Raw genomic sequence first — 15222 nt, 5'->3', positions numbered from 1 at the left:
GCCACAAGTACTCCTTTTCTTTTTGCGAATACAGACTAACACGGCTGCTACTCTGAAACCTCACATTGTCTGTAGAATCTCTTGCTGTGGGTAAGCTATTATCTGCATCTCTGATCATGAGGTCATTACCAGTTTTGTGATGACTGCTACTCTCAGGCTCTTCTTGACATCCCATAAAAGCATTTTATACTTTGCAATCTCCACCAGTCATTCCTTGATAAAGTGAAATAAATTATAAATACCTACATACATAACCCCTTCAGTCTATAATATATCCATCACTTCAGTATCTGGGAAGTGGGTGCTAATTTGGGATAGCTCTGTAGGTGGAAAGGCAATTGCAATGGTCTCATGATTTATCTTCTCTTCTTTAGAGTGAAGGGTTTGGCTGATAATTGGTTACAAAAATATTTGCAACTATGCAGTTCACCCCATCAACTTTGGTAGCATGCGTCAGAAATAGAACACTGAGGAACCAATCAAAATATCCCAGCCCCCTGAGTACATGCACTTTCTAGGAATCACCCACACCTGGAGAGTAGAAAGTGGCTGAAAGGTTAAATTCTAGGTGCTGCATTAGGCTGGAGACAAAAGTTTCACTAGAGCTGTGCAGTGCTTTCACAGCAAGACAAATATTCAGCAAAAGGGATATTTCACATTTGGTTGTGAAACTGCCTATTGCCCTATTTTCAGGGAAGAGAAAGGAATGGGCCTGAAATGGGCCATTTGCAATAAAAGTCACGCTTAACGTTTTGACCAGTTCTCATGTTTAAAAGCTTTTCAGAAAAGTAGTTTGTCCCAAAAGAGGAGCTGTGTCAAAAAAAAAAAAAAAAAAAAAAAAAATATCCCCCCCCCCTCAAAAAAACCCTCGCTTGACAAAAATAAAATCCCCTAGAAAGGGGGGAAAATTTAAAAAAAAACCCAAAACCCTGTATATTAAAAACCACTTTCATTTTAGGCACAATGTAACTAACTTTTTCAGTTGGGAAACAGTCAGTCAAGGACTAAGAAAGTGGAGAAAAAAATCCTATTTTCTGCCAATTTAATTCCCCCCCCCACCTCAAAAAAAGGGGGTTGGGGGAAAGTAAAGTAAAAATGTGGGAGAAAATTATCTTTTCCCATGAAGTTTTCTTTTAGGAAAAGAGTTATTTCCCTGATGGGAAAATTTCAAAAGGGGATTGTTCCCTCAAAAATTCCTGCAGGTAAACCGCCTATTTTCTGGCCATCTTTGTTAATCATCACCTTTCCTCTGATTGTTAAACTAACTTTAAAGCATCTTCACAGGTTTCAGAGTAGCAGCCGTGTTAGTCTGTATTCGCAAAAAGAAAAGGAGTACCGGTGGCACCTTAGAGACTAACAAATTTATTAGAGCATAAGCTTTCGTGAGCTACAGCTCACTTCATCGGATGCATTCCGATGCATCCGATGAAGTGAGCTGTAGCTCACGAAAGCTTATGCTCTAATAAATTTGTTAGTCTCTAAGGTGCCACCGGTACTCCTTTTCTTTTTTTAAAGCATCTTGTTTGACTGTTCTGGACTGATAAACTTCTGGTTTCACCTGGACAGCATCACTATTTAGTAAGCTGGCTGCCACCAACAGGAGGTGCCAAAATGACAACTATTGACAAAGCTGTATAGTTTCAGAGTGAACTTTTGTTTCATGGGACCCTTGCAGCGAGCACCACATTTCACCGTGTAAGCTGTGTGACTGGGGCTGAGTGGAGTTCTCCTTTTACATGCATGAATCTGTTTTCAGAGATGCAGGCTGAGAAATACCCAACACTCATGCTTTTGTTCACAGCTTCACAAGCTACTGCTAGTAGCATCACTGCAGCCTTTAGTATAATTAATACGTAATAAACGTACTGAGCTGAGTTAGAACCCCACCCTCCAAAGCACAGTCTGTTTGAATAATAGTATATTATTCATTTTCTGGCTGGGCATTCTCACACCTGTAACGATTAGCCATAAACCACAGATATCCTGACCAGGCCCTAAGAAACCTGCAGGCATCTCCAATCCACCCAGTAGACAGCGCCCCACCAAAGGGACAGGAAATATCTGGAACACATGGATGGAGCCCAATTGTAGCTCATGGATTTAGTTGATTTTTGGTTTTAAATTTAAGTTTTGGCAAATAGCCCTATTTAGGGTGCTTCAACTGACAGCCTGTGGAGTCTCTCCTCTCAGCACATCCAAGCTAGCCATGCAGATGTTGCCTTTCCTACAAAAGACAGGGTATATTCTTAATTTAAGGTAACCATCACATAGTAAAATCCTAGTGAAGACAAAGCCATGTGTAGTTTTCACACAAGTTAGCAGGCAGCAGTAATCTGAAGGTTCCCCCATGGTCTTCAACTCAGGCTGTGTCTTCACTTTGCCAAAAGCATGTTTTTACAACGGGATCACTACTGCATACTATTTCCGTCCCTATAAAATCCTACTGGAGACCAGGGACTGTAGTTTTGACAGTGATGTAGCTAGGCAAGCTCAGTCAGGGGTAGGGCTATAGTTTTGATCTCTTCCAGCTACCTTGTGGTAAAAGCTACATGATGTACCTGGTCTCCAGTAGGATTTTACAGTGAGATAACTAATGTGTCACAACACAATCACTGTAGCTGGAATGTGAGGACACAGTTAGGGTAGGTCTACACTGAAATTAGACACCCGCAGCTGGCTCATGCCAGCTGACTCAAACTCATGGGGCTTGGGCTGAGGGGCTGTTTAACTGCAATGTAGATGTTCAGGTTTTGGCTGCAGCCTGGGGTTCTGGGACCCTGCGAGATGGGAGGGTCCCAGAGCTCAGGCTGCAGCCTGAGTGCCTACACCGCAACTGGACAGTGCCATAAGCCCAAGTCACTGGCACAGGCCAGCCACAGGTGTCTAACTGCAATGTAGACATACCCTTACAGTCTTTTAGCTAGAACATCCACTGCATTTTAATTATTGCCAGAAGTTCCTCACACCTCTTGCATTTCAGACTAATATTTCCCTCCTCTTTACCATCTCCCTTGTAGCAGGTTCAGAATCCTGCCAGATAAGGTCACCTACATGAAAGTCCTTCAGAAAACCCAACAACATACTACTGAGGGCCATAAAACCCTGCTGAAAGGAAGGTGCAGAAAACACCTTCTCCTATACTGGCTGTCTGAGCATGCTTCCTCCACACAGTTCTCCAAGCCCTGGATTGAAGGGCTGAACTAGATTCTGAGCAATACTCAGCTGGGGTGCCCCAGACTGGGAGGAGTGTGTATAGGCATCATGGTCTTGGTGCAAGATGTGCACCGGCCCCTTCAACCTGTCAAGAGCTTTTCACCAGAGGCAATTACTACACAGGTGCTGCCTGACATTAAAAGGGCCAGCCACATGCTTTCTGGGCTTTTTGGGTAGCTGCCAAGAGAGAGAAAGCACCAGCAGGCTTTTCCCAGGCCAGGCATTTATTGCCAGAGGGAAGGAGGTGGAAAGTGAAGAGTTGCTTCTTTAGGGATCCTAAACTCAGCAGCCAGTGGATCTTCAAGCTGGCTCATGGTACTACAGAACTCTACAGGAGTCCAGGTTCCTGGAACCCCGTCCTGCTCCCAAGAAGCCAGCCAACTCTCTCTGTTCCAGACTGACAGATAGTCACATGCTTCTCTTATAAAGAGCACAGAGATTCTCACTGATATATGGCATATCCTGCCTGAGGTAGGACATTGAGCCAGCCAGCCTTGTCTTTGTAATGGACTAGTTTCAAATGGATACATAGCTAAAAAGAGTAAGAATAGGAAATTCGGATTAAAAGAAAAAAAAAAAAGTAGTAGATGGTTCCACAATAGTCCTTGTACAGAGGTTGTCTCTGGGGGTGATGAGCAGCATATGTTTTAACTAATGGGTTTAGGTTTGAGAAAAAAATCACTAATTTAGAAAATACAGTAATAAAAAGCAGCATCAGACATTTGAGTGGAAGCAGCGGCTCCCATCACCCTTTACTAAAGCAGCAACAACATGCACAGCGTTCTACACGACATAAAGGCAGCCTCTCTCCTGAGCAGCTTGGTCTAACAGTTTCTTTTTAACTGAGGGATCACAGCACCCAGAGCTAGAGGTGTTTCCAGTGAGTTTTTACAATCACCTCTGCCTAAGAAAGCACCTTACACAGCAAATTAGATGAGTACAGTTAGCAGAACTGCAATAGGGTAACTGCATGAAACACCCCAATTATTTGCCACCTCAAAAGATGTTGCCCTCAGGTTTGCTTCAGGTAAAACACTCAGCTTCCTTCTGCTTTAGTGAGAACAGAACATGCAAGCAAGACATGAACAAAAACAGCTCCTACCTTAGCTGTCTTCTCTCCTTGCTGGCCAGCAATTTACCGCTCCTTCATAGTAGAAGCATCCTTGCTGCCTCTGAATTCTTTTCCTGGAAGCTGTTTCCCTAGTGGAGATTCCTGATTGCATCAGCAGTCTAACTGATTGCTATATACAGCTTAAGTGAAAGCAGGTGGAGATCAATGTGCATTTCATTATGAGCTGGGCCTCAGGTGATGCCAACTTCAGGCCAAAATGGGGGATGAGAGCAGCTGAGCCTGAGCACCAGCCAGGTGGAATAGCTGATATTAACACATACTTTCAGGGCATGATGTACTTGTATGATTGTATTTGCTTTGTTTCTCTTGCAGGGAAGATGTCCTGTACATAAATCCAGCAGTTTGGCATATGGCATCAGCCAGCTGCTCACACAACATCTGCTAGCGGAGAGCTGCTGCCCCGTCATCAGGGCTAGCTAGCTGGTTCAACTGTACTAGCTTAGAGTAGCCACACTCCTCTAAGTGCACTTCATGCAGTTTGCTGTCCACTCCTGTGCTGAAAGGTCACCATTAGCCTTTAGCCCAGGTTCGTACCAAATTTGAAGAGTATAAAACAGACAAGTTGTCAGGGCTTGAAAAATCAGCCACTGCTCCTACATAGCAACTTTATTCTTACTATCCTTTACAGCTGCTATAGGAGGTATTACAGCACTGGACAACTAAGCCCCTTTAGAGATAAGACATTGCAGGCTGTTGCTTAGCAAAACTGAAAGTAGGGGTAGGATAAGTTACTGTTCTGCCAACACCACTCACCACCCTTTTGAATGCAAGGAAAAACTCTACCCAGCTGCTGTTCTATTGCACCTGCACTGAGCATGATCAGCAGAGTTAGCACCAGTAAGGAGAGAGGATCTGGGCTTTTGCCTCACTTCCCCTTGGGCCATGACAGCGGCTTTCACAGAACATTGCCTAAAGGTGACCTGCAAAAGAAAATTAAAAACTGGGCTTGGGTCCTTCTTTGCTTCTTGTAAATCACATGGCCGAAAGGTGGTGTGGGATTTTTTTTTTTTAAAAGAGGGGGAAGGACTTTGGCTTATTCTTCTACATTAGAAATTCATGTCTTGCTGAACTAGTGAAATGATATCACAAGCATCAAGACAGACAAAGCAACTTTAAGTTACAACAATTTCAACTGTTGTCTTTGGTTTGGTGGCAACTATTTAAGTCCAATGACCAATTCACATTTTGGATAAAGGAAGTCTTTGTCATAGATTCAATATGTTGACTCCCTTCAGTTAAGATGTTAACACTAATAATAAACATCCCTGAGACCTCCCAGATGTTCTCCAGGAAACACTAGACTTGACATTCTAAGTATTTCTAAGGACAAATACCAAACAGAATTTTGCTCAGAGTGGGATGATCTGTTTATACTCAGGTGTCTTTAGGCCAAAGAGCATACAAGTGCATTATTAAAAAAATCATTTGGGATCCTAAAGAACCCTAACAAACTCCTTGAAATCAAAAGGAGTTTTACTACTGAGTTCAGTCAGAGCAGGATCAGGTCCTATGACAAGCATTTTACACACAGCTTGTATGGTCACAGCTATGCAACCAGCGCTATAGTTCAGTTAGCCCCCCAAACTGAGTTAAGGCTGCGTGGTCAATATTAAGTGAGAACTTTATTGGTATTTTAGTTTGATCAAAGTTCCTTTGATTTGATTGCAGAGAGGTTAGCTTTCTTCCCCACCCCTCTGTATTTAAGGATACAAGCACAGTTAGAAAAAAAAGTCTAGCATATTTTCCAACTAAAATTTCCTGCAAATGAAGAACTCTGTTTGGGCTATTTAAAGAACCCAAGAAAACATTTTAATAAAAAATTACTTGCACTGTGACTTTAGGCAAGTCACTAAACCTCTCCGTGCCTCAGTTTCTCCAGCTGTAACATGGGAATAATAATGCTTCCCCAATTTTGTAAAGCACTTTTAGATTAGCATGCCTATAGGTTTTTCAGGTGGAAAGTATCATTGTTATTGTTCAACCCCAAACTCAGTCTAAACAAGCCATTTTTTTGTGGTGGCTGGATTGACATTTGCAGTGGAAAAGCTGGTACAAAAGAAGGCCATATTATCTTGTGTACATGATGCCATGGCTTGTTTTGTAACAAGATTAGATGGCTCTTAGGAAGGGGGTTGCACATATGAGATACCATTCACTTTCAATACAGGGAGAGGGGGAGGGAATTTTGTGCATTCCCTTCCTCTTTGCCAGTGTCCAATAGCTGTGTCTAAGGAAGAATTGTTTGGATGTTCCAAGCTGGAACAGTCAGTGTAGAATCTTCTTGGGAAAGTGGTGAACTTTAACCTTCCCAGGATAAGAACATTAACACAAGCGTGAATGGAAGAGCCTTCAGTGCACTGATAGACGTGAGAAAAGCTTTGTCTTTAGAGAAGGACTGCAGGACCCTTCTTGTGTCTCAGCCCATTGAGAGGAACCAAGATACGAGTGACAATGACTTTGTTCTGCTAAAGTTTTTTTTTTTTTTTTTTTTTTACTACAGTCACAGCTTGATTCAGCCTCCATGAGGGGGTTACAAAAACAGAGAGAAGCCCTATTAGAGAGAGGAGTCTTGATAAATATCCACACCCTGCCAGGATTGGGGGTGGGGAGGAGGTGGCAGGGACGGGCCCTGTGCCAACTCCTTTAACCAAGCAAACATCAGAGCAGGCACCACATTTGATCTGTGTCCTTGTTTAGAGCTGGCTTTTCCCATTTTCTCCCCTCCTCACTGGTGTATCATCCTGTGTCCTGGCAGAAGTGTTAATTAGATCTTTCGTTGATGCTGACCCACCATGTCTCCCATGCAGGCTTCAAGTATAGTAACACAGCCAAGCTGAGAGCGAGTTGGGGTTCTTAAAGTGCATTGAAGTGCTGTGCAGTTACTGTAACGATCCTCACTTGCAGTGCTGGCATGTCCTACAAATACTGGAAGTGTGTTCAAAGAGGAGTACTTCATCATGCTTTGTGTGTCTGCAGCCGGGTTTTGGGAAATCAGCTGTCCTCTGGAAGAAGGTTTCCTGACAGCTATGTATTTTAGGCAGAAAGTAATACTGTACAGCACTTACGTTGGGGGGGTAGGAGGAGGAGGGAGCTGGGGCCTAAAGGAAGACAAATGAGAGCATGGAGGGGAGATGTAAAGAAGATGGACAGCTCACAGCATTGCAGCTGTAAATCACTTGCTGGGCCCAATCGAACAAGGAGCAGCAGGTCATCTTGAGTGTCCTCCCCTCCCTCCCACTCCACTGGCAATAAGGGATGTTAAGGCTCCTCTCATGATTGGTCTGAGGTCTCACTTTTGGAAAAGAAAAAAATAAGCCTTTGGAAGCTGTAAGAGAGCCTCAAGGAAAACTGCTCTCTGCAAGCATTATCCTATTAAGGAAACAGGATGCTGCCAGCCTTCCTGTTTACTGACAAGGGGCCACGTCATGCCCTCTCTCCATATGGAGAAAGAGAGCAGGTGACCCATAGCTTAAAGAAAAGCTGCATCCATCGCTGGCCTCTCCTGCTTTCATTAGAACTTCCTTTGTCACAGCAGGCTTGACAGCAGCAGGCTGTAGCCTTCCTGCTGGAAGAAGCAGTAACAAAAGGATAGGTTTCTCTAAAAACATGAATGTAAACATTAGGAAAAACTTTGATTATAAAGGACAGGTAAGCAATGGAGCAGGTTACCAAGGGAGATTGTGGAATCCCTGTCACTGGAGGTGTCTAAGAATAGGTTAAAACACCTGTCAGGGATAATTAGGATTACTTAGTCCTGCCTCCATGTCAGGGACTGGACTAGATAAACTTGAGATCCCATCCAACCTGACGTTTCTATGATTAAATTCTAGTAACTATTCACGTACTACTAGATCCTTAAGGTCTGGTCACTGCCATTTCCCTACTGGCTCCATCCCCACTGACACTGGTTTAACCAGGCCTTATCTGTACTGAAAAACAGAACTGTTACTGAACACAGGTGCCAGGCAACTGGTTTAAGCTGAACTGGCACCGAACAGTGTTTGGATTTGTCTACAGTTACAACGAAGGCCTGTTGAGCACTGTCAGCTACATGGATTGCTGGCAATGGTCAGTAACAAACATTTGTTGTAATATATTCAATGTTTGCTTGGCCCATGTGGAAAATGCAAGCGTTTCAAATCCATGTTTAAAGGCAGGTCCCTGGACTAGGTCTTTGCCTATTGTGGTCAAAAAGTGACTCTAAACCAGGATGTTAAAGTGGATGCCTCTTCCATGGGTACTGTGCAGCCAAACCAAGGTGGAACAGTGTTAGTAGGATACAGTGCGTTAGCCAGGTTTGCTCTAAGGACTGAGCCACATGAGTAGGGCCCTACCAAATTCATAGTCCATTTTTGTCAATTTCACGTTCATAGGATTTTTAAAATGGTACATTTCGTGATTTCAGCTATTTAAATCTGAAATTTCAGGGTGTTGTAATTGTAGGGGTCCTGACCCAAAAGGGAGTTGTTGGGGCTCACAGGTTATTGGGTGTGGGGGAGGGGTATGTATTACTGCTACTCTTACTTCTGTGCTGCTGCTGGGGGCAGTGCTGCCTTCAGAGGTGCCCAGCAGGAGTGTGGCGGCTGCTGGCCAGGAGCCCAGCTCTGAAGGCAAAGCCACTACCAGCAGCAGCGCAGAAGTTAGGGTAGCATGGTATGGTGCCACCCAGGTCTGAAGTCAGCATAGAAGTAAGGATGGCTATACTGTGACCCCTAAAATAACCTTGTGACCCCCCTGCAACTCCCTTTTGGGTCTGGACCCCCAATGTTAGAAACTCTAGTCTCCCCCCACAAAATCTGTATAAGTGTAAGATAAAAGCACACAAAAGATCCGATTTCATGGTCTGTGATGCATTTTTCACAGCCGTGAATTTGGTCAGGCCATACACATGAGCCTTGCTGTGGAACATCTGTGCAGCCAAAACCAAATGTATTGTTTGAACACGTATCCCATGTGGAGCAAAAAGACCCAGTTTTTCATTCTATGCCCTAGTAGCAAGGGAGGTAGGGGATAGCAAGTGTTCATCATATTTAAGACTCTAGACATAGGGGCTGCTGCATAAAGCATGACATAGCTAAGGTGAAACCGGTCCTGCATAGCCTTTGCACAATCCCACTGTGAATCGCCTTGCAGCTCTGCGCTCATTTCACTTTTACAACAACTTGTTTCTCACCTACAGAAAATTACTTTTGCAGATTTCCCCCTGGCAAAAGGAGAGAAGGTCCAAGCCCAAAATCAACTCACAACCTTCTCCAAAAGGTGCTCAGCCACAGTCACCTAAGGACAGTGGGTGGGGGTTGGGGAAGGGCACTGCCCACATATCACTAAAAAAAAACCCTAAATTAAGATGTACCAGGAAAATCCACTTCTGGGGATTATCATTAGTGTGCAGTATGATCAAAGCAAATGCGCTGCAGGGAATGAAACGTGAACCTTTTTCTCCCCCCATTTTAGTTGTGGTTGAGGAAAAATCTTTTTTGGAAGAAGTGCTTTGGCCAGGGAGTCTGTTTCGGTGGAGGAGATCCTCTGAAATAGGGCAGCAGTAACAGACAGCTGGGAACCATCATCTTTCCCAAAGAAGAGCAGAAGGTAGCACCAGCAAACTCCTCCTGACAAAAGACAGTTCATAGGCCATATCTGTACCCGAGAAATACGGCGCGCTAGCCGCTTTGTGATCCCCAGCATGTCTAGGATATGCTACACGTTAACATTCCTAACAGTGCAGTGGTATCACAGCCACTCTCTGGGTTAAGCTTGCTTGGAATAAAGCTAACCCCATGGTGTGTCAGCATAACTGGTCTGGATGGACAGCATCAGCCGTGGCAAGTAGTATCTTGAGATGAAGGGACTGAAGGATCACTGCCATAACAATGGGCCAAGCCTGGCATAGGACACCTCTCCCTTTAGGAAGAGCTGGACTGCACACAACATTCACTCCCTCCTCAGCCTGATGTACTTCTGGACAGCATCATGAAGCTCATGGGGAGGGATGTAGAGAAGACCAGCCTCATGAACTGTTTGGAACAGCTGGACCAGGAGATGATGGGCACATTCCTGCAATCCCCCAGATCTGGAAAGAGCCCCAGGGGGTTGTGCTGGGAACTGTGCACTAGATGATAAGACGGCAGTGCATCTGCAATGCTGCAGTACAGTACAAGCACAGACATCAGACAAAACTTACACTGAAGCCCCACAGCTAGAGTGGACATATTGCATCATGGGCACTTACGCTAGGACTATACCAAAGGGTCAGTTCTCTGACAGATACAGACTTGGTATACATAGCAGACACCTAAACACTCAATTAAGGAGCACAACTACAGTGCTGCCAATTCCCATCATCTCTCCCCCAAGTCAGTCCCTTTACAGACCAGTGCCACCAAGTCAAGCCAGATGGGTGACAGAGCAAATCCAAAGCTAAGAGTGCTACAGTGAAAGTGAACACAACACCCACTAGGCTAGAAACATTAGTAATTTATGTGCTAGACAATGGGAAATAGGATACCAGCTGACTTATCCTATCATCCACCAGCTGTGTGTTGCCCTCAGCAATGGGCATATACGGTTTCCATTTTATAGTTAATTGTGTTTTGTTCAGTTAATTTCTAAGGTTGGGAAAGTTCTGTTTTGTACTGGTGCCTTGAGCTGGTAGCTCATTATTATTTTTAAAGACAGCCTGAGCATATCCACATTTTCATTAAAATACCACCCCAAAGACTTTTCCATCACCTCAGTATGACCAGAGGGAAGAGGGCAGCCTTGAGAAGGTGCAGAGATCATCACAGAGAGGAATAATGAGTGGAGTTTTAAAAAGGGATTTGAAGGAATGGTGCTTATTGGGTGGAGAATTGGCAGCTATTCCTGTCCGAGGGGTTGTCTCACACACATACGATATGAAATTGAGCAAAAACTAAGAGCCAGATAATGTGCAAGCATTCATTCAAACATGCAGGCCACAGTATATTACACAGTAAGCCCACTGAAATCAAAAGAAAGGCTCCTAATGGAGTTCAGTGGGCTTTGGATCAGCCCCTCAGGGTTTGCCTACACAGTACTTTGGAGCAACCTGGAATGAGGCTCCCAGCCTGGGTTGACAAACTTGAGCTGGTGGGGCTAGAGCCCAAGCCACAACTTTAAAGCACTGTCAATACAGCTATTTTTAAGAGCATTAGCCAAAGCACCACTAGCTCAAGTCAGTGACAGGGTTGGGTGGCTCACTCCAAAATGCTGTGAAATTTATTCTACAAGACTTATACAATTACAAGGTTTATTATTGTTGCACTGCCAAGACTACCTTCACAGCTATTATGGCTGACTGTGAGACAGCGACTTATCTTTAAGATCTCATTTGAAGCCTTGAGTATTAAAGATCCCACAACAGTCTTCACTACTTTATCCTCACAAACCAATTTTGTATTTAGTCAAATATTACTTTGAGCTTGTTAGAAGAAAACCAGCATGTAAAGATTGCCTGTTTAACATGAAGTTTGCATGGCTGATGATTGCTTATTGGACTGTAGTCATACAGGGAAGCATTGACTCTTACATTAAGTTGTTTGAAGCCAGTAGTGCACGAACATGCACTGTAAAGTATTTAAAAGTCATTTTAACAGCAGTAAGCCTCTCCCTTTTTTGCAGAAAATCACCACAAAGTGAAAAACTTAAACTGACGCTATCCTAATGCCCACAGCTGTTGACAAGATGCTTCCCATCCAGTTAAGGCTAGTCTACACTGAAAATTTACACTGGCATAGTTACGTCTCAGGGATGTGAAAAATCCTCATCCCTGAGAGATGTAGCTGATCTAACCCTCACTGCAGACAGCACAATTCTTTTGTCGACCTATCGTTGTTCAGGGAGTTGGATTAACAACGACAGGAGAATCCCTCCCATCCCTGTTGCCAAGGCTGATCCCCCACTCTGCCCCTTTGAGTGCAGAAGGTGAGGGCCTACAAGGACTCTAAAAATTTATACTTATCACTCCAGGCTTGTATTAAGCTCTCTCTGCTTTTCTCTGACCTTGGATTGGTAGATACTGCCACCACCCAAGTACAAAACCCCTTTGAGAACCCAGGAAGGTGCACTTTGAAATTCCTTCCTGTGGGATACCCTCAAGCCCTTTCATGCTCCCCTCCAGGGAAGAGCTAAGAAAGAAAAACGAAGGAAATCAGCTGTTGCCACCAGCTAATTAAACATGTGCACAAACCTCTTAGGACTCAACAATCCAATTCTGTTCTTAAAAAAAGGTAAATTTTATTAAAAACAAAAAGGAAGAAAATAGATCTCAGAACTTAGGCTATTGCTTTATTTAAAAAGATCAAATACAAAGATTAAGCATCAAGAATAGTTCTAGAGGTCCAGCTTAAAAGATTACAAGCAAAACAAGCATTTGGGGTTAGCACAGAGGAGTCCACAAGTGATAAAGAAATAAAAGGGATAAACCTAATTGCATCTTCCTAGACATTTCCTGATCTACTTACATATCTGGGGGTTTAAATGAGTAGTTTCTAGGTAAAAAGAAAAGGAGTACTTGTGGCACCTTAGAGACTAACAAATTTAATAGAGCATAAGCTTTTGTGAGCTACAACTCACTTCATCAGATGCATTTGGTGGAAAATACAGAGGGGAGATTTATATACACACACAGAGAACATGAAACAATGGGTTTTATCATACACACTGTAAGGAGAGTGATCACTTAAGATAAGCCATCACCAGCAGCAGGGGGGGAAAGGAGGAAAACCTTTCATGGTGACAAGCAAGGTAGGCTATTTCCAGCAGTTAACAAGAATATCTGAGGAACAGTGGGGGGTGGGGTGGGGGGGGGGGAGAAATACCATGGGGAAATAGTTTTACTTTGTGTAATGACTCATCCATTCCCAGTCTCTATTCAAGCCTAAGTTCATTGTATCCAGTTTGCAAATTAATTCCAATTCAGCAGTCTCTCGTTGGAGTCTGTTTTTGAAGCTTTTTTGTTGAAGGATAGCCACCCTCAGGTCTGTAATCGAGTGACCGGAGAGACTGAAGTGTTCTCCGACTGGTTTTTGAATGTTATAGTTCTTGACGTCTGATTTGTGTCCATTTATGGTTCTGATGATCTTTTCATACTTGGCCCCAAGCTTCTTGCAGTTTAATTCTGCCCTGTCCCCTCACTCCGGGAGAGCCACCACAGACAGACAAAAGGGGAGTCTTGTTTCAATTTTAAAAAGTTCTAGCCTTCCCCTTGGCTCTTGAGCAGGTGCCCACTCACTTCCTTTTACCTATGCATGCAGTCAGACTTAAGCCTTTACAGGTAGAGCAATTAGAGAACAGCTATTAAGAGGGATTTCATAGCCACTGGCTAGCTGTTCATAAAAGGGAGCTACCCCTCTCCCCTCATTTATCACATTGGTAGCGAGTGTCTACACCAGAGGTGGGCAAACTAAAGCCCGCGGGACCATCCTGCCCAGCCTCTGAGCCCCCAGCTGGGGAGGCTAGCCCCCACTGTCCTCCCTCCCCCGCAGCCTCAGCTTGCCATTCCTGCCACGCAGCGCAGCTGTCTCCAACATGGTAAGGGGGCAGGGACCAGGGGACAGGAAGTGGGTGGATGGGGCAAAGGTTAGGGGGTGGGGGGTGCGGTCAGGGGAAGGGGTGTGGATAGGGGTCAGGGCAGTTGAAGTGAGGGGATGAGGTCAGATGGGGGGGCCGAGGAGGGGTGGTCAGAGGACAAGGAGCAGAGTGGGCTGGATGGGTTGAGGGTTCTGAGGGGGGAAGTCAGGGGGCGGGGGCCAGGCTGGTTGCAGAGGCACAGCCTTCCCTACCCAGGGTTGCAAAACTATGGAGGCCTGATGTGGCCCTCAGGCCAAAAAATTTGCCCACCCCGCTCTACACTGAAGCACTACATTAGTACAACTGCAACTGTGCTACTCTCGCATTTTAGTGTAGAAATAGCTTCAGACTCATTGCTGGTGGCAGGTTGCTGGCTAGATTAGGCTTGTTACCATGCTCCAGGTAATACAAGAGTAAAATTAATTTACAGCAACTTCTCCTCTACTCTCCACACTACTGGTCTATGTTGTTCCTTCAGTATAAGGCAGCAAAGCTGGGTGTGTAGATGAATTACCTGTTTTCAACTGGAAAGGGAGTATTTGTGGCACCTTAGAGACTAACAAATTTGAGCATAAGTTTTCGTGGGCTAAAACCCACCTCATCAGATGCCTAGAATGTATAGTAAGTATACACACACACACACACACACACACACACACACACACACACACACACACACACAAAAAGGTGGAAGTTGCCACATCAACTCTAAGAGGCTAATTAATTAAGATGAGCTATTAGCAGGAGAAAAAAAAACTTTTGTAGTGATAATCAAGATGGCCCATTTCAGACAGTTGGCAAGATGGCATGAGGATACTTAACAGGCAGAAATAGATTCAATTTGTGTAATGACCCAGCCCCTCCCAGTCTCTATTCAAGCCCAAGTTAATGGTATCTAGTTTGCAAATTAATTCCAGTTCAGCAGTTTCTCATTGGAGTCTGTTTTTGAGGCTTTTCTGTTGCAAAATTGCTACCTTTAAGTCCATTACTGAGTGGCCAGAGCGGTTGAAGTGTTCTCCTACCAGTTTTTGAATGTTATGATTCCTGATGTCAGATTTGTGTCCATTTATCTTTTGTGTAGAGACTGTCCAGTTTAGCCAATGTACATGGCAGAGGGACATTGCTGGCACATGATGGCATATATCACATTGGTAGATGTGCAGGTGAACAAGCCCCTGATGGCATGGCTGATGTGATTAGGTCCCATGATGGTGTCACTTAACTAGACATGTGGACAGAGTTGGCATCAGGCTTTGTTGCAAGGATAGTTTCTTGGGTTAGTGTTTTTG

This window comes from Dermochelys coriacea, chromosome 10, assembly GCF_009764565.3.
Source record: "Dermochelys coriacea isolate rDerCor1 chromosome 10, rDerCor1.pri.v4, whole genome shotgun sequence".
Lineage (NCBI taxonomy): Eukaryota > Metazoa > Chordata > Testudines > Dermochelyidae > Dermochelys > Dermochelys coriacea.
The sequence above is the reverse complement of the archived record's forward strand: the minus strand, read 5'-3'. Positions refer to the sequence as shown.